Source organism: Pinus tabuliformis, chromosome 6, assembly GCF_031772625.1.
Source record: "Pinus tabuliformis cultivar Carrire ecotype Pingquan chromosome 6, CPIR1, whole genome shotgun sequence".
NCBI classification, from domain to species: domain Eukaryota; kingdom Viridiplantae; phylum Streptophyta; class Pinopsida; order Pinales; family Pinaceae; genus Pinus; species Pinus tabuliformis.
Window position 1 is genome coordinate 1,394,682,244 of NC_142292.1, and position 8,514 is coordinate 1,394,690,757.

Here is an 8,514-nt window from a genome sequence, read left to right on the forward strand (position 1 = left end):
TGTGCCTTGCAGGATGTTTCTAGGGTGACTCCAACAAGTATACAATCTGTTGGTATAGAGGGTCATGTTATGCCATCTACACCTAGACCAGAACCCCATAACATGCCCTCTACATCAAATGTGGGTCTAGTCAGCATTCTCCCACCAGGACCAGAACTAGTTTCTTTGAGGAGTCTTATAGACTCACAAACAAGAATGTTAAGGCTCCTACCAGATATTCCTGCAAATGTTCAAATCAGACAAGAAATAAGTGAACAAATTCAGTTATGGGAAATGTCATTGTTGGAGAGTGTAGCTCCTGCAAGAGATCAACAGGTAAAATTATTTTATTTTTTTTATAATTTCATTTGTTATGTTTAGGATCATTATTTTAGATATGAAAAATAGTTTCATATTTTGGTTGGGTTCTTAATAGTTCCACAATTTCATTGTAAATGCAGGAAGTAAGTGACACAATGCCTAATGTATCTATAAGGGAACCTTCCTCAATCCCCAAGACTACAACAATATCATCGGTGACCACAAAAGGAATGCAAGAAGTTACAATCTTGCTCACTTCAGAAGGAAATGTCTTGAAGGATGAAACAGGGCTGAAATTTTATCACTTTATTTTTTCGTTGTGTAGAACAATTATTTGGAAATACCATCCAAATGGATTGGAGCAAACAAGCCAATGCAAAAAAAGAGGAACTATTTAAAGATGTAGTAATAGCATTTGGTAATCCTGGATTTGATAAGGAACTTATTTTATAGATTGCAAGTAAATACATGCACTCAAAGAGGTCCAATTTAAGGACAAAGTTGACAAAAAACTTGATGTATCCACGTCCAACTTGGATCACAGACCAAGTGACGTGGGATGAACTTATGAAAGATGCCAAGTTTAAGAGGAAAGTCCTCAGAAATCCAAACTATACGCCATCTGCACAAGGAGGAGCTAGGAGATGCCTACGAGATGCAAGAAAAGAAACCCAAGCTAGGGTGTCAAAAATTGGATCTCACAAATTAGGCTCTGGTGGATATAATAGTATTCGTGGTGGTATGGTAAGTTATATTTCCATCTATTATATTTTCTATTTTAGGCAAAGTAACCATGGTCACGTTGAGTTAATTGTATCTTATTAGTTATTTTACCTTATAGATATGATTATCTTTGTTAATGTAGGTTCACCAGTTTCAAAAGGAAGCTTCAGAGGAAGACCTAAAATATGTTGTATTACATGGTTCCCAAGGTCTTCTCCAACACATGATAAATCGAGGGGAAAAAATAATTACTGGTTATGGATCCGAGGTTAGTTGTTTATAATATTATATGAATAATGCAATAAATCAATTGGAGGTTTTAATGTTATTATAACAAGTTAAAGTGTGTTGTGTATAGGAATCAGGTGAAACATCTGGGAGTGAGCATGGGGAGGAGATACAAGCACATGATGATTTGCTTGTTGCACAAAATCATCCAATAGTCATTCCTGAACCTTGGCAGGAAACCATTGTTGAATTTCAGCGAATGGGAGACAGAAATAATGAGGAGGGTGTTCAATGTGATGAGCATTCCACACCCACAATTAATGTAGCGCCTCCCAAAAAGAGGACAAAAAGGATTGATATGTGTTAAATTTTAATAACTTGAATGTGCATCGCTCTAGCTTCTAAGGAGTGCACTAGGTTGTGAGGGTCCAAACATAAACTAATTATGTGTGCAACAAAACAAATTTTGAAGATACTTTGTTTTTTTTATGAGTACTTACATATTATGGGCATCACTAAGACTGTTGCAGGTCCTAACTTGTATTATTTGTTTGATTATGATCAATTTGATATGCTTATATTTGTGTTGTATGTAGATGACCTAGTCCTAAAAGTTAGTTAAAAAAATTCTATCCCATGGTGCAAGAAGAAACTAGCAAGTGAAGTTGACATGAAGGACATACACCTCATGTGTTATTTCTTGGTCTTGGAGGTTTGGCTGAGTTGAGGTGAGGTGGTCCTTGAATAGGGGTAAGTAAGCAATTGAGATTCTGAAGAAGTTTTGGATAATGGACAATAAACCATAGGCTACTTTTATGATACATATTTTGAAGTTATCAGTAGATTAAGATTCAAATTTGGTTGATTCGTCAGCGTACAAAAACTATATAGGTTCCCTAACATATCTGGTATAATTTAGCAGTCAAATTGCTGTGTGCATGAGATCCCTTGTCTCACAAACAAGGGGGGGCTCAGACACCAATTTATTGTCCAGCTTGGCTGCTAATATATGGTTGAGCTGAGGTTGCTACAAATATGCTCCATGGTCTGAGGTATGCGAGGTACTTAAAGGGCACACTGGCACAGTGCTTTGAGCTACTGCATGCTTTAGTGGATTTTGACAGGGCCAGAGATGCAGGTGGCAGGAAGAGTGATTCATGGTTTTGTTTAAGCTTCGGTTCAAATATAATATCTTTTTTAGGATGGGATACCCATGTGTGCAAGTTGAAGAAGTCCCTTTCTGGGATAAAGTAGCCTCTTGTGCTTGGTACTCATGGATTTATGAGTACTTACAGATTATGGGCATCAATAAGACCGTTGCAGGTCCTAAATTTTATTATTTGTCTGATTATGATAAATTTGATATGCTTATATTTGTTTTGTATGTAGATTACCTGGTCCTAACAGTTAGTTTAAAAAACTCTATCCCATGGTGCAATAAGAAACTCGCAAGTGAAGTTGACATGTATTATTTCTTGGTCTTGAAGGTTTGGCTGAGTTGAGGTGAGCTGATCCTCGAACATGGGTAAGTAAGCAATTGAGATTCTGAAGAAGTTTCGGATAATGGACAATAAACCCTAGGCTACTTTTATGATACATATTTTGAAGTTTTCAATAGATTAAGATTCAGAATTGGTTGATTCGTCAATGTACAAAAAGTAGATAAGTTACCTAACATGTATGGTAGACTTTAGCAGTCAAATTGCTATGTGGATGAGATCCCAATACACTGTCCTAGTCATCCCAGTTGTATAATGCACAGTTGTACCGTTGTAACACTAACATAGGCACCAGAAGCTATGCTACTAGAAAGGATTAAAAGTAAAGTAGGATGCTAAGACCTTAATGTCTTTGCATGTCAAACACTATGCTGATACTTATTTCATTATTTACATTTTAACCATCATATGCTGACCATTTTCGATGATGCTAAATTGAATGCACTATTTCCTGTTTCCTAGGGCATATTACCAGAGATCCTAGAAGAGTTACTGGCTGCCAGGAAAAGAGCCAAGGCAGACCTAAAGGTGGTGAACTAAGTGCTTCCTATGTTCATGTTACATGCTTGTATTTTTCCCACTTAGCATCTCAGTTCTTAACTTCCTGTAATCTTGTTTAGGAGGCTAAAGATCCTTTTGAAAAGGCTGTCTTGGATGGCCGACAATTGGCTTTGAAGGTAATTACAGATTTGTCAAGTCTGTACTAATTATGGCTTGGACATGGAATAAAAGTAAAACTAGGTATGCTGGTGAAACGTATAAAATAGTTTTGACCGTGTGCACTTGCAGATTAGTGCGAATTCAGTTTATGGGTTTACTGGTGCCACTGTTGGGCAATTTCCCTGTTTGGAGATTTCGTCAAGTGTGACAAGCTATGGTAATTTCACAGTTCTTCCATGGAAAGAAAAATTAAATCCATGGAAACCTTGATTCTCCCCTTGTTTTTCCTAGTTGTAATGTTATTGGTGCTTCTTTTACTTACAAGATAGAGATGCTTGTAGTCCTCACTTATTCTATATATGCATGTATTAGCCATTCACATTGATTATTTTTGGGCATCAATTATATCCATGTAATTATTTTCTTCCTCATGGCATAATGTTTTGGGTATGAAATGTAATTGACAATCTTGTACAAAGATGATCGAGTTCTTGAATTGCATTAATTAGTCATGTGTACTTGTACAACTAAGATGATATGCTTAGGCCCTCTTATTATATTTTGATTACAAGTCCAGTTTGATTTTTTGACACATTCTCTGTTCCATAAAAAAATATCGATTTTACGTATTGTTTTAAAATTTCATATCATTAATCATCTCATTTTTTTTCCACCTGTCAGGCCGTCAAATGATAGAGCATACAAAGAGGCTAGTTGAAGAAAGGTTCACAATAGTTGGTGGTTACCAATACAATGCTGAGGTAGGCTATTATTTAGGAACTAAAGGCATTTGTAACCTTTGAACTGGATCAGTAATGACAGGAAGTACACTTGTTGTATTGGTGATAGTCCAAGTTCCTGAAATCATAATGGGTGATCTGATCCTAACCAAGATTTCTACTGTAAATCTTGATATTATATTTTTATATTTCAATCTAGGTTGTATATGGAGATACAGATTCAGTTATGATACAGTTTGGTGTACCAAATATAGAAGAGGCAATGAAGCTAGGGAGGGAAGCCTCAAATTATATTAGTGGTACATTTACAAAGGTACAGTGTCAAGAATTTTAAATATCCGTGAAGCCTATAGAGTTTTTAATGATGTTTTTGTAGGGATGAATGTTTCAATATCACCTTTCTTTTTAAAACTAATCTTCTTTTGACATTCCACTTGCATGAGATCTTTGTAAATATGCATAGGACAAGATGATCAGTTATGCTTTTCTGTGGCTTATCTGCATCTGTTTCGTGCATCTTTGGCATCTAATCAGTGTGTTATTTAACATATGCTTTTATGCAGCCTATTAAACTAGAATTTGAAAAATATACTACCCATACTTGTTGATCAGTAAGAAAAGATATGATGGGTCGTTGTGGACAAAGCCAGATGCTTATGACAAAATGGATACTAAAGGTGACAAACCTGATCTTTTTGTTTCGAAGACAGGCCTTCGTGTTTGTGAAGGCTCAAAATGCTCTTAGAAAAATAATTTATTTGATGCCTTCTTAATTATTAAATATTCCTGATCTTTTAAATATTCCATATCAACAGACATTGAAACAGTGCGAAGGGACAATTGCCCGCTGGTGAAGAACTTGGTTAGAGAGTGCCTTCACAAAATACTCATTGATCGTGACATACCTGGTGCAGTGCAGTATGTAAAGAACACTATTTCTGACTTGTTAATGAACAAAATGGATTTGTCACTTTTGGTGATAACTAAGGTGAGAACAATGAATCCTTCTGCATGTTTATGACCAAATTTGTTTGACCATTTGTTACTTATGAAATGGAGAAAATATGATAGGGGGAAGAGGAGACTTACATTGTGAGCAAGTCACTTATTACATATTCCTGGTTTCAAGTGTTAGAAGTATGTACTATATACCTAGTTGGGGCAGGTCATGGAAGTTTCCTTTTTAAGTCTGTCATGTTTCTTCTCCCTACATTCTGTACTTGGAACGGATTCAGTCAATATTTACTGCTAGCAATGGGAGGAAGAAGTGTCAAGGGAGGCTCTTATACAATTGAAGAAAATCAAAACATGACAATATATAATATATCTGCATTTTAAATCTCATCCTGAGAAAAATTGATTACTGTTTAGCTACGACAGAAACAGATGTTTGTAGGTCATATCCTTTATCAAGGCTATCAGCATATTCTTAACGGCATTGTTGTTTGCCTGTGCTAACAATCTCTTTGTTGAGTCAGGGTCTGACAAAGACTGGAGATGACTATGCAGTCAAGGCAGCACATGTGGAACTAGCTGAGCGCATGCGGAAGGTAAATACTGGAAATAACTTCTCAGAATAAGTATAATGAATGGTGCAATGCCTTCTGGTTCCATTTCTATCCTATCTCTCTATTTTTATTACTATAGTGCATCTAAATACTCTTGTAGTATTTTTCTTTTTATTGACAATGAGTCTATTGTTGGATTTTTTAAATTGATGTCGTGTTTTAAAGCCAAGTTGCCCCTGGTTTACAGAGGGATGCTGCAACTACTCCAACTGTGGGTGATCATGTTCCATATGTCATCATAAAGGTGGCAAAAGGTACCAAGGTAATAATTAACCGCTTCTGTGCTCAGCATAAGTCTCGATATTGCACTAAAAAATGGTTATTTTAATTATTTTATTATGTTTTATTTGGAGGCATAATTTACAGAGGGATTATGGATATAATGACTAATGTGTTTACTTGGGCTCAGGCATATGAGAAATCTGAGGATCCAATTTACGTACTGGAGAATAACATCCCTATTGATCCACAATATAATCTGGAGAATCAACTGAGCAAGGTGAAAGACCAAAGCATCATCACTTGCAGGATATGCTCTTTTTGAAAATTTCACCAGTGTTTCAAATATATCTTGATAGATAGTAATTCTTTCCAACTAAGTGTTTTTGATTAGTGCCTGTTTTTGCTCTATAGCCGCCGTTGAGAATATTTGAGCCCATTTTGAAGAATGCAAGCAAGGAGCTTCTTCATGGTAGTCACACACGAGCAGTTTCCATATCAACTCCTTCAAATAGTGGAATTATGAAATTTTCCAAGAAACAACTCAGTTGTATTGGTTGTAAAACACCTATCAGGTATTTAGTTAATACAAGTAGAGGGTGTCCTGCATGTGGTTTCCTTGCTTATAGTAGTGCACAATTGAGAGTAACTATTATTTCAGTTTGGTGCTTTAGAAAGCTACTAGGGTTCATCTTTTTGATGTGGAAAAATCTATGAGGTTGCATGATTCCATGCCTACTCTCCTTGTAAGAAACTGTCTAGTTTTCTTATAATAAGAATGCCTGGTTAGGTTGATTCATATTGAAATTCATGATGTTACCTGATTTCATGTTGCCATTGCAGCAAAGAAGATCAGAAACTTTGTTCACATTGCAAAGGAAGAGAAGCAGAATTGTATCAGAAAACAGTTGCAAATGGTAAGCTGGTATTCTAATACCATTACTCTTTATTTGGAGAATTTAAAGTAGGCCTTGTGTCTATTGTTCTCACCTAGATTTTCTATCATATGACACTAATATTTGATCAATGTCAGTGAGGGAATTAGAAATGCTCTTTGGTAAACTATGGACACAATGTCAGCGGTGCCAAGGCTCTCTACACCAAGATGTTCTTTGCACAAGGTTTTTGAATGCTACATTTCAAGTATTACATTTTCATAACATGATTTAAATTTACATTATGGATGTATTTTGTAACATTTGTGTGAGCATGTATTTGTTTTTAATTAATAGGATTCTTTTTTTTATTTTTACAATTACCATCTCTTTTATACTTACATTGATGTCCTATCCTTATTGCAGTCGTGACTGCCTAATATTTTATCGTAGGAAGAAAGCTCAGAAAGACCTAATTGAAGCAAAGGTGCAACTAGAGCGCTGGCCGTTTTGAGGATGCTGCCTGTGTAGCTTGTAATTTTTTGTATTATCGAATATTTTTGTTTTCCTGAATTTTCTCTGGTGTATGTTTCTCTGATTTAATGGACCAGGGAATTTATTTGGTCCCTGAATCAGGATGAGCATGGTTTATTTATTGTACAGTAATTGTCAAGTCCTTGTTATTTAATGTTAACCAATTCGATATATCTTTTCTCCTTGCAAATGAGATGGAGAAAAAGTCAAAATGGATACATACTTCCCAAGGCACACCCTATAAATGCAATGTGCACGCATATCCCAAATTTTAGGAGAGCACACACTATAAAACATAGATCTGTAGGCTTACATATGTATATCCAGACATGCATATAGTTGAATCGTTGGATGAATGGATAGGTAGATAGAGATGGATACATAGATAGATTGGCAGGAGAAAATCCGAGCCAGAGAAGGACGCAAAAGGATAGGCACTATGCACAAAGAAGCCATCATATTTCTCCCTCTTTCAACAATTTATGCTAATTTGAAAACTTTACTGGTCATTGCATGATTGCACCCGTCAAATGAATAATCCGATGATGATTTGACAATTATACCACAAAATTAAAGGGTATATATTAGAAAGGCCCTTGGAACATTTCTCCCCATCCTCAAAGCAAATTCAGAGTCCCGTATGTCATCTTCATGATACTAATTAGAACGCTTAGATGACCAGCCTTAGCAATCATGATTCACAATGATCATGAATAGAACTGAACCAACCATCTATTGATTTTCATATCAATATTTTTCTGGCTGTTATATTGGATATAAAGTTCCTTGTGATGCTCTGTTCAACAAAAGTCATGCTACCACTCATATCTTTGGGCATTTTCTAATGAAGTGTGCTACTTGAAGTATACATTTTTGACTTTCAACTTCTTGTGCACAAGAACATGGCCTTACCTATAGTGCCATTTTAACTTTTACAAAGCTGTCTATTCACATTTATTAGGAGGATTTTGGTTAACACCTTTAGGAGAAATCAAACTTGTTGCATTTTTTACATAATGGCGTGCATAAATCAACTAGGGTTGTGTGAAATTATAATTATATTAACCTTAAGGTGAAAGAATTTTGTAGACCAAGAAAGGTTAGACTAATTGTTTTCAGTACAGATGATAAAGTTTGCGTGATGGTCATATAGCCTTTAGGGTGTACT

The 8,514-nt window shown here is 35.7% G+C and overlaps 1 pseudogene; it reads left to right on the forward strand.

Moving 5' to 3' along the window:
• The first annotated feature begins 867 nt into the window (after positions 1 to 867).
• On the forward strand, positions 868 to 7,326 carry LOC149263843 (DNA polymerase delta catalytic subunit-like; annotated as a pseudogene).
• The last annotated feature ends 1,188 nt before the right edge of the window (positions 7,327 to 8,514 follow it).